Source organism: Coenobita brevimanus, chromosome 95 (genome assembly GCF_032717465.1).
Source record: "Coenobita brevimanus isolate Jiangsu-jjx chromosome 95, ASM3271746v2, whole genome shotgun sequence".
In the NCBI taxonomy this organism is placed as follows: Eukaryota; Metazoa; Arthropoda; class Malacostraca; order Decapoda; family Coenobitidae; genus Coenobita; species Coenobita brevimanus.
In genome coordinates, this window is record NC_137048.1 from 20,959,541 (window position 1) to 20,977,455 (window position 17,915).

Sequence of the window (17,915 nt, forward strand, 5' to 3'; positions counted from 1 at the left end):
ATGTGTGACAGTAAGCCCAACATAGTATCCTTAAACATCGGAGATAGTCAAACCACTGATTCCAACAATCTGCAATTATATCAATACCCACTTTTCAACCATAGGACATAAACTGGCAGAAATATTGCCTGGATGTGATGTGTCTCCTATGTATTATTTATCGAACAATTATCCAGATTTTCTGCCTTCAGACACTACGCCAGGTGAAACTGCTTTCATAGTCAAAGCATTAAAAGATTCTGCTCCAGCGTTGGATGATATCCATATAAAAGTTATTAAACTAACTGTATCTGTTTTAGCTCCTGTTATTTCTAAATTAAATAATTCGTCTTTTCGAACTGGCACTTTTCCAAATAGGTTAAAGGTAGCTAAAGTTATTCCTGTCTTTGAAGGGGGCAGCCGAGGTGATGTGTCAAATTATCGCCCAATTTCTATACTTAACTCTTTAAGTAAAATATACGAAAGTGCCATGACCGATAGACTTGAAGAATTTCTTGTAAGACATGGCATTTTAAGTAACTGTCAGTTTGGTTTTCGCAGAAATCTATCTCCACAAGTGGCCATCACACAATTAATAGAAAAAATTTTGCAAGACCAGGGAAATGGAAAGTTTACTATCAGTGTATTTTTAGATCTTAAAAAAACCTTTGACATTCTAGATCATAATACTTTTTTGAGAAAATTACATCATTACGGAATCCGAAATATATGTCACAACTGGTTCAGGAGTTATTTACATGACCGAAGTCAATGTACCATTATAAATTATTCAACTTCCAAGTTTTCCATAATTGTCACAGGGGTCCCACAGTGCTCCACATTAGGCCCTCTGTTATTTCTGGTGTACATAAATGACATTATTGAGTCCACTAAACTCATGAAATTCACTCTCTTTGCTGATGACACTAATATTACCCACTCTGAAAATATCTTCTCTCTAACTAGAATCATGACTTTGAGCTAAATTTAGTATCCACATGGTTATTGGCCAATAAACTCTCCCTGAATGTAGAAAAAACTCAGTATTTAGTATTTGCTGGCAACAAATCATTTAATGAAAATTTCAGTATAAAACTTTGTGGCAAAAATATGCATAGATCATCCTCAGTTAAATATCTTGGTACATTTATTGATGAAAAGCTTACATGGAGGGACCATATCAGTCACATTCAGAGTAAACTTGCAAAATCCATTGGTATATTACATAAAATAAAATACTTGTTAACTTTAAATACACTCAGAACATTGTACTGCACCTTGATTTATCCATTTTTACAGTATTGTAATGTAGCGTGGGGGATGGCTAGGAGACTACACTCAACTCCTTGGTTTTACTCCAAAAAAGAATTATAAGGATAATAGCTGAGACAAACTTGGATCACGCTGCTCCAAATTTCAAAAACTTAGGAATAATTAAAATCAGTGATATATATATATATATATATATATATATATATATATATATATATATATATATATACATGAATGTCTTAAGTTTATTCATGGTCAATTGCAGTCACATCATACATTTGAATTTTCTCAAGCATTCGAAATACATAACATGAATTCAAGAAATAGGTACCATCTTAGACCTGTGTTTCCAAAAATAGAGGCTCAAAAGAGATTTGACTTATTTTGGTTGTGTGAAATTGAATGAAATTCCAGACGACATAAAACAGCTAAGAAAGCAGCTTTCAAAATGAGTATAATAAGGTGTATTGTAAATGGCTACTGAATTATAATTTAATCATATGTATATGTAAATGTATATGTCACGAATCAAATTCGCGACATTTCCCTTTTGAGAAAAACACGAACTATTAGTGGAAAACTCACTGTGTATCGTTCAGTTAACCGTTTCTCTCTCCATTTCGGGGTATACTTTTCAAAACATTCGTCACTGTTTCAAAAGTGACCGATTTAATGCACGTCACTAAGTGCTCTACTGAGCGATACTATTGTTTCTTTATTGTTCGCCCCTGCTTGCCTCAACCGTTAAAAAATGCGGCCTAGTGCTCCACTTTTCTTTCCCACGACTTATTCAGTCGAGTGTTTGCTGTGACGGAGTGAGGTCCTGTGCTCCAGCAGTGGAGAGTAGAGAGAGGTCAGCTAGCACCCAAACTCCACTAGACCACGGTTCTCCAGTGCTCCCACCTTAGTTGGTGATACACAGCATTCATCGACCAGTATTTCCTTTTTGTATTTTCCTAGGTTAAGAGTTTAGTTAAGTGTGCTGTTTCCTTACATGCTGGCCGGCTGCGCCGCATGTGGGTTCTTTTCTAGGCATAAGAATTTAGCTCGTGAGTGAGTGAGTGAGTACGTTCTCTTTATTTGAATTCATTTGAAATGTAACGTTAAATTTATTTTGTAATCAACAAATTTAACAGTTCTTTTTACTGAGCTTAATGTAATGTAAACTCTTGTTTCATTTCTCCATAATTAAGCTTATTTCCCATATAGCTCCTAGCTTGCATAAACGTTTGCTTTTCATAACTGGTACTTAGGCCAGTCTTGTTGTATTAAGCTTAAAATCCGTTGTGCCTCCTAGGAGTTAAGCATCAGCAAGAACCTGATATTTTTAGTATTAGTTATTTATTGTCAGGGGTGAAGTAACTTTCTCCAGAGGCTAACAGTAACAGCACTTGAGTAATTAGTCTCTGCTGTGTACTGTTGAGAAAGTTTATAAATTCTCGTTCTTAGAGAATCGTGCGAAGTAAGCCAGCGTAAATAATCATTGCTTGATGTAGCAAGAAAATCATTGTCCCTGCTCTTCAATATTATTGAATATTATTATCAATTAAATAATAATAAGCATTTATTTTAAAAACCCCGTGATATTTTAAAAACCCCGTGACAATATAGATATAATTGATCTGTGATGTGAAGGGTAAGGAGTCTTTGTTATTCTGTACGAGTATAATCTGTAATATTTTCATACATGTTAATTTATATGTACTGAAAAATTTATCTGCCATGCACTTATCTCATTAGCTTCATGTTACACTATTCTATTAGGGGCCTGTCAAAAATGGTTCCATTTAACGGGCCCATGTATGACAATGTATATTGTAATATTATTTACTTTGTGTTATGTATTAATGTGGCTAAATAAACAATTTGAATTAAACTGAATTTAGAGAGAGAGAGAGAGAGAGAGAGAGAGAGAGAGAGAGAGAGAGAGAGAGAGAGAGAGAAACGAACATTTTAATTGTTATAATCGTGTGTGTGTGTGTGTGTGTGTGTGTGTGTGTGCTGGTGATATTTATGCAAATGTCAAACCCGATCGATTAATATTGTGCTGTTGATCGACAGTGTTACGGTAAGGATGGCTGCGTGAGGCAACTGGCCGCAGAAACTCATCGTAACTGACCTACCCCAATCGTGGAGCAATGGGACTCTGACCTAACTGCATTCAGAATCACATAAATATTGTTAAAATGGCGGTCACTTTTTATTCGTATTCTTTGCAATTTTTTTACTTTCTAGCTACTATGTTGATGTCTCTAAAATCCCAAGCTGCATTAAAATATAAAATACTATACTGTGTGTGTGTGTGTGTGTGTGTGTGTGTGTGTGTGTGTGTGTGTGTGTTTTGTGCGTACCTGCGTTTGTGTGTGTTGCGTGTGTGTGTATGCTTCAGTGTGTTTGTGTGTGTTAGTGTGTGCTTATGTGTGTTTGTGTGTATGTGTTTATAAGTGTCTTTGTTTGTGTGTCTGTATGTGTTTGTGTTTGCGTATTCATTTGTGTGTGTGTTTGTGTGTGTGTTTGTATGTGTGATTGTTCGTGTGTGTGTATGCGTTTGCGTGTGTCTTTGTGTGTAATTATGTGTTTTGTTTGTGTGTATATGTGAGTGTATTCATGTGTGTTTGTTTGTGTGTGCGTTTGTGAATTTGTTTGTGTGTGATTGTCTGTGTTTATGTATGTGTGCGTGCGTGTGCGTGTTTGTGTACATGTGTGTTTGTTTGCATGTGTTTGTGTGCGTGTGTATATTTGTGTGCGTGTGTAGTTTTGTCTGCGTGTATGTCTGTGTGTGTGTATGTTTGTGTTCGTGTGTTTATGTGTTTGTGTGCGTGTGTGTGTCCATTTCAATGTTTGTGTGTACGTTTGTGACTATTTGTGTGTTTGTGTGTTCATGTTTGTGTGCGTGTTTGTGTATCTTTGTTTGTATGTGTTTGTATTTGTGTGTTTTTGTGTGCGTGTGTGTTTACGTGCACGTTTGTTTTTATGTGTGTGTTTGTGTGTATGTTTGTGTTTGCTTGTGTGCGTTTGTTTATGGGTTTGTGTGTGTGTGTGTGTGTGTGTGTGTGTGTGTGTGTGTGTCCATAAGTATGTGTGTGTTTGTGTGTGTTCCTTTGTGTGTGATTGTGTCTTTTTCAGTGTACTGTATGTTTGTGTTTGTTGTTTATATGTCTTTATATGTTTGGCTGATTGTGGTTCTTTGTTTGTATGTGTGTGTGTGTGTGTGTGTGTGTGTGGTGTTTCTGTTTGGATTTGTGTGGGTGCTTTTGCGCTTGTGTGGTTATGCATGTTTGTGTGTTTGTGTTTGTGTTCATGTGTGTTTGCTTGTATGGTTATGCATGTTTCCGTGTTTGTGTGCTTGTATTTGCGTTCGTGTGTGTTTACTTGTGTGTGTGTTTGTGTGTTGTATGTATGTGTATTTGTATGCATATATCGTATACGTGTGTGTGTGTGTGTGTGTGTGTGTGTGTGTGTGTGTGTGTGTGCGCGCCCGCGTGCGTGTACGCGTCCGCGTGCATGTGTATGTTAGCCTGTATGTATCTCTGTGTCTGTGTGTGTGCATTTCTGTCTGTGTTTACGTGTGTGTGTGTGTGTGTGTGTGTATGTGTGCGCGCGCGCATGTCTGTGTACGGGTGTGCCTGCGCATAATAGAATTTAAGAAGTATTAGTCAGTCACACACAGAAACACACAAACACACAGAAATGCACATGCAAACACACAAGCACCCAAATACACATACACAAGCACACACAAACGCATGCAAACGCACAAAAAACACACATACACACAAACTTACGGATAAACACACACACACACACACACACATATACTAATAAAATGTTAAATTCTGCATCTCTCTCTCTCTCTCTCTCTCCCTCTGTGTGTGTGTGTGTGTGTGTGTGTGTGTGTGTGTGTGTGTGTGTGTGTGTGCGAGTTTTTATTTGTTTGTGTGTTTGTTTTGTGTGTGTTTGTGTGAGTGTTTGTGTGTGTGTTTGAGTGTTTGTGTGTGTGTTTGAGTGTGTTTTTAATGTGTCTGTGGGTATGTGTGTTTGTGGGTATGTGTGTGTTTGTGTGTCTTTGTGTGTTTTTGTGTTTTTTTGTTGGTGTTTCTGTGCGTGTGTGTGTGTGTGTGTCTGTGTCTGTGTTTGTATGTGCGTTTCTGTGTGATTGTGTGTGTGTGTGCTTTTGTTTTTGTGTTTGGATTTGTGTTTCTAGTTTGGGTTTGTGCGAGTTTGCATGTAAGTTTGTGTGTGTGTGTGTGTGTGTGTGTGTGTGTGTGTGTGTGTGTGTATGTGTGTGTGTGTGTGTGTTTCTTTGTGTGGGTTTGTGTAACAATGTGTGTGTTTGTGTGTTCGTATATGTGTTTTTATGAGTGTTTTTGTGTCTTTATGTTTGTGTACTTATTTTGTGTAATGCAAGAAAAGGAACCAAAGCCCACAGGCCTGCAAATTGTTTCCTTCAAGAAAAAAAAAAAAAAGATGACAGCAAGCCAAATTCAAGATCCATTCATTTCTGGATGCCTATATTCACTGCGTTGGAAAGATTGTTGATCGTAGGCAGCAGGAAAGACAGACAGAGGGAGACAGTTCCAGAGTAGACCTGTTGCATAAATGAAGGACTGGGAGTAGCGGTTGACTCTTGCATTAGAGAGTTGGACTGAAAAGAGATGAGATTTTGTTGCTAGACGGGTGCAGCGTGCCCGCCGTAGTGGTTGAGGGATGCAAGCAGACTGTTCAAAGGAACAATGACCATTGAAGTAGCGATACAGTGATAAGGGAGCAACAGTGCGGCGAAGAGACAGAGATTGAAGGGAGCCAGTAAGAGGTGGAGAGTTAATGAAATGAAAAGCCTTTTACTTCACCCTGCTGAGAAGAGCTTTGTGTGGTGAGCCTTCCCACACCTTAGAGGTGTACTCTACACAGGGCCGAATAAAACCCCAGTATAAAGTCAACGACTGTACAGGGGTAAAGACCGTATGGAGTAGGCTGAGCACACCCAATCTCTTGGAAGCATTGTTTACAAGAGAGGTCACTGTCATCTATATCAGGACCAACTTGCCCAGCCCCGGGTTCCTACGCTTCTGACTGGGCGACCTAGGATTGGATGATGGATGGATGGATGGTAACATGTACTTTCCAAGATAAATTCAAAGAGAATGAAACCCTAAGTATGTTTAAAGATGATGCAGGATTGAGTTGGATATTAAATCTTTGTGGGTACTCTTGTGGAAAATTTTGTTGGGTTGATAGATGAAAGAACTGAGCTTTTGATGCATTAATAACAATAAGGTAAGTTTTACCCCAGTCAGAGATATGAGCCAAGTCAGACATTAGGTGTGCCATAGCTTCATCCCTGGAGTGCCGAAGTAACTGCTGAGATGGACGCTGCGGGAAGCAAATGGAAAGGTGAAGGGTAGAGCCATCAGCATGTAAGTGAATAGGGTTAGATGTACAGCTTAGAAGGTCATTGATAAATAAGTGGAAGAGAGTTGGTTATAGGACAGAGCCCTGAGGAACACCACTATTGATAGCTCTAGGAGAAGAACGGTGTTCGTCTACAACAGCAGCTATAGAACGACCAGAAAGGAAGCTAGAGATGAAGGCACAGAAAGGATAGAAACCGTGAGAGGGCAATTTGGATATTAAAGATTTATTCAAGACTCGATGTATCTTCGAGATGCTAAGTGCAATGGCAAAGTTTTCACCAAAGTCCCGAAAAGAGGATTCTCAGAAGTCTGGAAGGTAGTAGAGAAGATCACCAGTGGAGTATCCTTAGCGGAACCCATACTGACGATTAGAAAGAAGGTTGTGATAGGTAGAGATGCTTTATTTATTTACTTATTTTGTTTTGTTAAGAATAGATTCGACAACTTTTGACAAACAGGATGTTAAAGCAATTGGGCGATAGTTAGAGGGCTGGGAATGGTCACCCTTTGGGACAGGCTGGATGAGAGCAAACTTCCAACAAGAAGGAAAAGTGCAAATTGATAGATAAAGACGAAAGAGATAACCCAGGCGGAGTGTAAAAACAGAAGCACAGTTTTTGAGGGCAACAGGAGGGACCCCATCAAGCCTATATGGCTTGTTAGTATTGAGGACAGTAATGTGTGTTTATATATATATATATATATATATATATATATATATATATATATATATATATATATATATATATATATATATGTGTGTGTGTGTGTGTGTGTGTGTGTGTGTGTGTGTGTGTGTGTGTTTTTGTGGGTGTATTTGTGAGTGTGTGTGTGTGTGTGTGTGTGTGTGTGTTTGCTTGTGTATGTGTGTGTTTTTGTGTGTGTATTTGTGTGTGTGTGTGTGTGTGTGTGTGTGTGTGTGTGTGTGTGTGTGTGTGTGTGTGTGTGTGCGTGTGTGCCTCCTCGTAATAGAATTTTGGAAGTGTAACAGTCAGTTTGCAATAACTTGTGTCCGTAGGTCACGGCACCAGCGTGACAAATGAATCCGCGGGTGTCCTCACGCTGTCATTTTTTAAGTAAATATAAGGAATGCGCTAGTCTTATGTTTTTATGTCAAATTCCTTTGTTATATAACACATTTATCTTTGTTTTTCATTCAGCAATACCTTACAGTTTCGTTCCTTAGAAAATAATATTTTTTAGATGCTAATATCCCTCAAAGTTGCTGCAGAACAGCTACATGGCCATGAATTCACTTCTCCTCTTCGGGTGCTCTTGCTCTGGGCACTTTCCCTAGGCCTAAAACAATCATCACTCCATCTTGAATTCTGAGTTGTAACAAGTGATTAGCACGAAAGTATGGAACTCATTAAGAAAAACTTACCTGTAGGCTGTAGAGTTATAGTATTGTCTTATTCTGTCTGTTACTAAATACAGAAAATAGACTGCAAGCTGCCAAATATTGCCGCCACTTGTTTAAGGACAAACTACAGCCTATGAAACGCTGCTACTGTACATATCTGGGTAAGTGTCCAGGAAGAAGTACATTCCCTAGCTTGTAGGGAATAGCCTCGTGTCTACATTCTTCACCTTTGTCTTTATCATTTTCACAGCATAAATTTTCATATGCATTTCTCAAACAACAAATTAAATGCCTCTCACATCCACACACATGCGTGTATCACTGCTGAGTTCAGGCACCTTCTTCAGTGGCTGAGTGGTGCTCCTAGGTCGGCTGATCAATTGCCTTTAATGACCTGTAAATACCCTCTTCAGGCATACATGGCGAGTGATGAGAAGGGTAGATGGTGAACTGAATGAACGGAAGGCAATGACTGATTACGTTTTTGTGGATGACAGGATGAGAAGGTGTGTAATGGATGCAAAAGTATATACTGGTTGTGGGAGTGGACTTTCTGTCAAGGCGAAATGGAGAAATAGAAGAAGAGAAGGACAGGATGAAGTAGCTCATACAAGGGTGAAAAGGTTACAAGAGGATGGAAAGAGGGCAGAATATAAGAGGGAAGTGGAGGAGAGATTGGGTAAATATAGATTGGAGCAGATGGAGGACGTGGAAAAGGTGTGCAAGATATTCACAGAAGAAATCTGTGCAGCATGTGAGGTGGTGTGTGGGGTGAAGAGAGACAAAAGGGGGTGCAGGGAACAGCATGGTAGAATGAAGAGGTGAGAGAGGTTTTGGCACAGAAGAAGAAAGCATATAGTGAGTCGATGAGAAACAGGGGCGTGGAAGAAGTTGAGAGACGGAAGAGAGAGTGGTATGTAGAGAGGAAGAGAGAGGTGAAATGATTAGTAAGAGAGAGTAAGAACAAAGTGGATGAGGATTTTGGAAGGAGATTGAGTGTAAGAAAATGTTCTGCAAAGAGGTGAGGAGAGTAAGACTGGGTGCCAAAGAAGTGAACCGGGGAGTGAAAGATAAAAATGGTAGATTTCTTGTGGAGAAGGGAGAAAAAGTGAGAAGATGGAGAGAACACTTTTACGAACTGCTGAACACAAAGAATGAAAGTAATGCGAGTATAAGTGGCTGGGAAATGGCTGGGAAACGGACGGATGTGAGAGGAGAGGAAGAAATCAGTCGGATGGAAGCTCTGGAAGCAATGAAGAAAGTTAAAATGGGGAAAGCCCCAGGAATTGATGGAGTGTGTGGTGAAATGCTGAAGCATGGGGGAGAGATTGTAGTACTGGATGTGGAAGATGTGCAGATTGGCCTGGGAAGAAGGTAGAGTTCCGGAGAATTGGAAGTCAGGAATAATTATTCCCCCGTACAAAGGAAAAGGGGAAAAAGAAGTATGTGGTAATCACAGGGGCATTTATCTTCTTAGTGTAATAGGAAAAGTATATGGTAGGATACTTGCTGACAGAATTAGGGAAATAACAGAGGAAGTAGTTGAACAGGGAAGAGATTGTGTAGATCAGATATTCATTCTTAGATCTTTAGTGGAAAAGTTTCTAGAGAAGGGAAAGAAGTTGTATGTGGCCTTCATGGATCTGGAGAAAGCATATGACAGGGTGGATAGAGATGGATTGTGGAAAGTATTAAGAATATATGGAGTAGATGGGAAGTTGTTGAATGCCGTGAAGAATATGTATGTGGGTGCTATGGCTGCAGTGCGTGTGGATAGTGCTGAGTGAATTTTTCTAATTGAAGGTTGGATTGAAACAGGGATGTGTCATGTTTCCATGGTTGTTCAATCTGTATATGGATGGGGTTATAAAAAAGATACAAGGTAGGGTAGTGGATGTTGAAGCGGCCCTAATGAAAGAGGGCAGTGTTTGGAAATTCCCTGTGCTGTTGTTTGCAGATGATACTGTTTTGTTAGGTGAAGACGAATGGGTGCTGCAAGGCTTTGTGGATGAGTTTGGGAGACTATGTAAGAAACGGAGTCTAAAGGTGAATTTAGGGAAGAGTAAAGTTATGCTCTTCGACAGAAGTGAAGTCAGTGAATGTACAGTGAGGTTTGATGAGGAGGAAATGGAAAATGTGAGTGCGTTTAAGTACTTGGGTAGTGTGATGAGCAAGGATGGAAGTTTAAAGAGTGAAGTGCTTAAAAGGGTACAACAAGGAAGAAAGGTTGCTGGTTCCTTGAAAGCAATGATAAGAAACAGGGAAGTGAGCATGGAAGTGAAAAAGTTACTACATGACTATTGTGATACCAACTCTAACGTATGGAAGTGAAGTTTGGACCTTGTTGGAGGGACAGAAGTCAAGAGTGACATCTGTGGAAATGGGTTGTTTGAGCGGAGCATGTGGAGTCACATGGAGAGACAGACTGACAAATGAGGAAGTGAAGGATCGTTGTAGCGTGGATGTGGGTATGATACGAAGCGATAAGAGAAACACACTGAGGTGGTTTGGCCATATGGAGAGGATGGAGAGGATGAGACTAATGGGAGAGTGTACGAGTATGTGAGTTAAGTGCAGGGGGGGGGAGAGGAGGGGGAGGCCAAGGATGAGATGGAGGGATGGAGTGGTGAAGTATATGAGAGGGGGGGGTGACCTGGGAGCAGGGCAATGAAATAGCGGGGGACAGGGCGACATGGAGGCGATTTGTTTGTGGCCACCCTTTACTGGATTAAGGCGTCTGGCAATAGATAGATAGGTGAAATTTTGGTAAGAAAGTGGCAAGTAAAAAGGCCATTCACGCGAGACGTGCACAGTCCGGCACTGAAAGTTCATTTTTCCTACTTTTTCTTGGTTCCCAAAGATTAATATTCACAGTAATATCTCAGAGTCGCTCAATAAACATACTCATCACATGAAGAGCTTAGGCAAACCACATATTTCTTTCTACAGGCTTGTGCCAGGCTTGCCTTTGAATCCGAAATCAATACGAAATTAATACTTGTGCTAATAAATGAATAAAATATTGAATGTGTACAGTAAATTGTCTGTTCTTCTAAACCTAAAGCTGACATTTGCTCTTTTCAGTTCAAATCTCATCACCCTCCTCTCTCACCATATATCCATTCCTCACCTTTTAATTACAATTTCCTCCTCCTCTCACCTTACACACGTGACATCTTCTCATGGTCCTCACTCATATTCATGCCTCACATAGCAGCATATCGAATACGTCACACGTTCACCCTACATCCCTCACAGTACATACTCACTCCACATTCCCTTACTCATTTTACGGGATATTCAGACCCCTCACACCATCACCTTCTTTTACCGCAAACCAGGCACACATCTCTTCATTCCGTTACATTTCACAACGCTTTTCCCTAATCTTTATCTCATTCACTATCATACTTCATCCTCATCCTCATCCAGTACTCACACATTTCAATCCTCGTTCGGTACACTCTCACTTTTTACTCCTTGCCTGGTGATCCCTTGCATCTGCATTCCCCACTCCCTCATCCCACGTTTCACATTCTTACCTCTAAACTCGTTACCTCGCACTGCCCTACTCAACACAATATATTTCCTTTTTACTCTTTTATTTTTTACTCAGTTCAAGCTCCCTTCTCCCTCGTCTTTCAGTACCCATATTCTCCCTTCACATCCCATTACACTTTCTCTTCACAGCTCCTATTCACACTCTCATTCCCTCACTCAGATATCTAACTCATATTTTAACCTTACATCCCACACTGACATCTTTGAAATCACCTCTCATCCGATTCTCTCATCACATCCTTCTTCCTACATCCGCTAACACATCCTTCACGCCATACCTTCTACCACACCTCTCACGTCATAGCCTCATCGTGCGTCCTCTTACATCACCCTTCCACATTTCACCCAACATCCACACCCGCATCCCTCACCTCACGTTCAGCCACGCCCCTCACCCCACATCTCTCACCCACATTCTCTTTCCCCTTCTCCTCATTCCGCTACCATACCTCACAATTCTAAACACATATCCTCACTACACACTCTCCCGCACTCGTCACTCCACATCCTCACCACATATCCTTCACCCAGCATCCCTAATCCCACACACTTTTCACAAGTCTCACCCCACACTCATTCACACACCCTTTCAATACATCACAATACACTCATCTCCAACACCTTCACCAAACGCCCTTACCCGTAACCCTTACTCTGTCTTACTCGTACACATAGCAACCCACATCTTTCACTTCAGACCCTTTCCCACATCCCTCACTCCTCCCTCTCTCTCCCTCTCCTTTTCCCCCTTCTCTCTCTCTCTCTCTCTCTCTCCCCACACCCCTCCTGCCAGCATCTATCCTCATATGAAGCGGATGGTCGCATTTAGCCCTGTGGGAACAGGCGTAATGACCCGTTAGACAAGAAATGAATAGTGTGACAATTAAGCGATGATTAAAGAGGCGTGGTTGCGTGACCCCCCTAGCGCCGGGAGTGTGAAGCCTGACAGATGATGCTCGCGGGGAGGCTAGAGAAATGGGGTGCAGCTGCCTGTGTATCGCCACACTGTCGCTCTACCACCACACCACACCATCACCCAATAATACCACAGCATGTCCCTCTCCCCACATATCTCTTAATATCCTTCACTCCATACATCCTTCAGTCAACACCCTCTATCACATTCCTCGCTCTTCAGACTCTCCCACACCGGACATCCTCTTCCACATATGAAACTCCTCCTTCCCATCTCATATCACTCCATTCCTCATTCCACACCCCCTCTCACATACCTCACTCCTCGATCTCATCTCGCATCCACCCACGCCTCAATTTCTACACGCTTTTCCACATACTTCACTCCTCGTTCTCATTTCACACCCGCTCACCCACACTCCCTATTCCACATCCTTTCACATACCCATTCCTACATCCCTCATCCTACACTCTCATATACCCATGCCATTTTCCACATCCTTTACTGCACATACATTCGCATATACCTCACTCACAGTTATATCTTACGTTCCTCATCCCACGCTCACACACTGCTTAGACACCCTCTCCCACATTCCTCACCCTATACACTCTCCAACATGATTGACCTCACACCCTCATCTCACACCTTCATACCACGTTCCCCGACACCCTTCACCCCTCATACGTTTCGACAACTTTTTACATCCCTCTCTCCACGCTCGGCCACATCCCTCGCCCCACACCCTTTTCACGCCTTTCACACCACACACATTTCCACATCCCCCGCTCCACACATCCCACACTCTCACTTCATCTCCTCACATCACATCCTCACACTGCACACTCTCCCACACCTCTCTCCCCACTTTCCTCAATTTCTCCTATATCCCTCACCCTCAAATCCCTTTACGTTTCTCACCCTATCCCACAACCCTGACGCTACACCCTCCGCCATATTCATTACCGTAAGCCTCTACACACATCCCTTACTCACTACTCTCATTTCACACCCTCATCCCACACTATACACTCCAACGTCTCGCAGACTCACTCCACGTTCTATCTCCAAGCAAATGCATATATCTGTCTCACTCCACTAGTTCACCTGCTTATGTTTTCATCTCTCTCTCTCTCTCTCTCTCTCTCTCTCTCTCTCTCTGTCACTGGTAAACACTATGAAGCCTTACATTACCTCAGTTATTACAGGATGGCTGCTTTAAGTTAATACAATAGCGTGGTATCATCATTATCATCATATTTCCGACAATTGTAACAGATCAGAAGGATCAAAAAATGACAACAGAAAAGTACCAATGTAGAATTCAACAGAATTCTTCAGCTGAATTGCCATACATCCATTCATTAATTTCCTAATCTTTTCACTCATTGACTTGATTTCTTTTCTAGTACTCCTAACAATACCGCGAAGTTTTGGAGAGCTTTTTCAGATAGGAAGACACCAGTGTAGTCTTCATTAGCCATTTTCTAATAGAGTTGAGGCATAAGTTTAAAAACCTGTCAGGCAGTAACAAGGATGATGTAAAATTGCATTATCAGACTGAAGAGTTTAAGTTTACTAATATCTCGGCGCATCATCACAAGGCAAACGATCCACTCCAAAGCTGCCTCATAATACTCGTACGAGAGAGAGAGAGAGAGAGAGAGAGAGAGAGAGAGAGAGAGAGAGAGAGAGAGAGAGAGAGACCCATTAACCTTTCGTGGGCAAATGGGGTCCCTGCTTACCCCAGCATGTTTTTAAAATGTTGCCATTAAGCCATTTTTTACTTTCGCAGCCTGCCCTTTCATGACTTTTATTGTAGATGGTTATTTTATATCCTCATAAAATTTGAGCAAAAAATCTCGCACGATTAAGGAGTGACGTTGCAATAAATGTCAGCGGGGTCTGCCAGGACCCCACCTGGCCTTTCATGTGACTAATCTTTTTTATTTTTATTTTTTCAGATATTTCAGATTATAAATATTAGGACAATGTCAATACCAGTAGCAAAGTTTTATGCCTCAACGCCGATGGCAGAAGGTGACCAAGAAGAAGAAAATTATTCAGGTGGTGATTTATCTGTATCCGACGCTGATGATTATGAAGTGCTTGAACGATCGGACAGTGAAAATAGTGTGAGTAGTATTGAGTCTCCTGTGAGTGCTGATGATAATTCTGAAAATGCAAGTGGTGGTAGTATTACAGAAGATGCTCATCAAGAGGATAAAACAAGAAATTGTTGTACTAAATTTGAACATTATAGGGATAGTTTTATTTCATGATCATGTTAATTTACTCTACCCATGAACTTGTTATTATTTGAGAACCTGTTCCAAGAATACTGACAATCAGACATTCAAATAAGTGTAGAATCAGTGCTTCCACACTCAAGCTTTAATAAAATTGTGATAAAATGAATTTTTTTTGTTAAAATAATAAAAAAAACAAAAACAAAAAGGGACACTTGGTAGGTTGGTTCCACGTGCTGTGTCCTGGGCAACATATGTACAAAGTTTAGTAGATATAACTTTATGAATATGGCAGAAATACACCATTAAGGTTTGAGGTCCGCCGGGACCCCATTGGCCTTCCGTGTAACTTGGTAACCCCTTGCCCACGAAGGGTTAAGTCGACTACCATAACAAGTTTAATGGCGCGCAACCCTCCCATGGACATCTTGCGCATTACATTCGTCCGTGTGTATCATCAGTCAGAGCTAAGGCTTCCATAACTTTCATGTCTTGCCTGTTCATATTTCACTCACCATACTCATCCTCCTTTCTCTTGGTCTTTAATGCATGTCTTCGTCCGACCCTGAAACTCGTGTACTTGTACCCTTTGTCACTCATTTTTTATTATTTTCACTGCATGACCACGCGGTCTAAGCACAACTAGCTCTGCTCTTTGATTAGTAACAGTCTTGTACCGTGTATTTTGTGAGTCCATGTTTCATATCCTATCAGTCTGTATAATCCACATAGCCTTCTTAGCATTTCTAGTTAGTCCTTAAACACTTTATTTTTTAAATCCAGTACCCGTACGCAAATGAAGGCAGTATCGGACAGTCATGCAGGTCTCTTGCGGCCTTCTGTCCCAGTCCTCTTTTCATGTACTCGTATAAGGTGCTGCATAACAACAATCACTTTGCCTCACTGGAACAGTGTTTATCTGATTCACTTTACATGTGTACCGCTCTTTACTGACACTGCACCATGCTGCTTAATTTATGTCAAGAATTATGTAAAAGGCACTGTATGGAAGGTTTCTGTCACGAATCAAATTCGCGACATTTCCCTTTTGTGAGAAGCCACGAAATATTAGTGGAAAACTCACTGTTTATCGTTCAGTTAACCGCTCATTCGGATGGAAGCTTTGTCAAATCAATTTTGCATTGTCATACATGATCGTCTCTGTGTGAGACATTAGCGCTTCCTCTGAGCGATTTGTTTTGGGCACGTTTCGCTCACTCGACCGTTAGAAAAATGCGGCCTACTGCTCCCCCTTTTTTCCCACGACTTACTGAGTCCAGTGTTTGCTCTGACAGAGGAAGGATCTGTGCTCCAACAAGTGAGAAGTCAGCCAGGCTCTTCTTAGACCACAGTCTCCAGTGCTCCCACCTTAGTGGTGATACAAAGCATTCATTGACCAGTGTTTCCTTTTGTATTTTCCTAAGTTTAAGAGTTTAATTAAGGTGTTTTTCCTAGGCGTAAGTATTTAGCTTTTGCGTGAGTGAGTGAGTGCGATCTCATTAATTTGATTTTGAATTGTAACGTTAAATTTATTTTTTGTAATCAATAAATTTAACAGTTCTTTTTCTTGAGCTTAATGTAATTTAAACTCTTGTTTCATTTCTCCATAATTAAGCTTATTTTCCATATAGCTCCTAGCTTGCATAAACGTTTGCCTTCCGTAACTGGTACTTAGACCAGTCTTGTATTAAACTTAAAATCCGTTGTGTCTTCTAGGAGTTAAGCATCAGCAAGAACCTGATGTTAGTATTAGTTATTTATTGTCAGGGGTGAAGTAACTTTCTCCAGAGGCTACAGTACTAATGAACAGCAATTGAGTGATTAGTCTCTGCTGTGTACTGTCGAGAAAGTTTATAAATTCTCGTTCTTAGAGAATCGTTGCTTGATTTAGCAAGACAATCATTGTCCCTGCTCTTTAATATCAATTAAATAACATTTAAGCATTTATTTTTAAAAACACCATGATTATTTTAAAAACCCCGTGACAGTATCATTATCTCCAAAATCTCAATAAATGGAAGTCTTCCTGTAGGTGAATGAAATAAAGTAACAGAAGAGGGCTCACATAAAAGAAACTCTGTCATCAAACTGAATGAAATAATCTTCCTACCCTAATTTCTTTCACCTTCATCTACACACACACACACACACACACACACACACACACACACACACACACACACACACACACACACAGCGCTTGCTGGCTCAGTGGAATCGTTCTTGTTTGCCATCTGGTAGACGGGAGTTCGTGCCTCGCTCAGGTTGCGAAAAGTTTCACTGACGAAGTGGGTGGTTACTCTCCCCCTTGAGCAAGGGGACGGGTGTGTGCGTCTGTGAAGGTCACAGCCTTGCCCTTAGATCGGACTTTATGAGCTCTCAGCTCCCTTCCGGGAGGGTAAAAGCAGACGATCACGACCATCAAGTGATCCTGACCGACCCGGTGAATCACACACACACACACACACACACACACACACACACCAATCTTCCCTGTACTTATTTTTTTCATCTTCCTCCTTCCCCCATATCCTTTCCCTCTCCCTCAAACATTATTAAACTGAATGCGTACCCGTGAATGTATTACAGTATGTTACACTCTTATAAGTTTTTGGTATGAAACATTCAGTATTAGATTATTTCTCGGCTCCATTTAAAATGTATTACTTTTGGTTAACATTTCCATTTAAGGTTTTGTTTTCTAGTGCCAGATAGTTGAAAAATATAGATAATCTATGTTCACAATTTCCCTGCACTACCTGCTGCCAACCAATAACCAGAATGTAATTGAATCCACGTGCATAAACAAAACAGGATGAACAAATTGCTGATATTAAAATTTTAATTGCATTCCATTAATTAGCTCTCGTTTTTATTTCTCCAGTGCTAGTATATTTCATAGCTAATATCAGTCTGTGAAGATGTTTTTGATATACTGAGCATATGAACTTAGTCCAACGAAAACTTTTTTTTTTTTTTTCAACATTATCTTCCTGGGTATCTTCGAAAACTGCTACTGTCAAACAAGCATCAGTGAAACGTACTTCAGTGGACACAATTTTTAGTAAGCATACATTATATATCTATCTATCAATCTATCTATCTATCTGTCTATCTATCTATGTATCTATCTATCTATCTATCTGTCTCTATCTATCTAT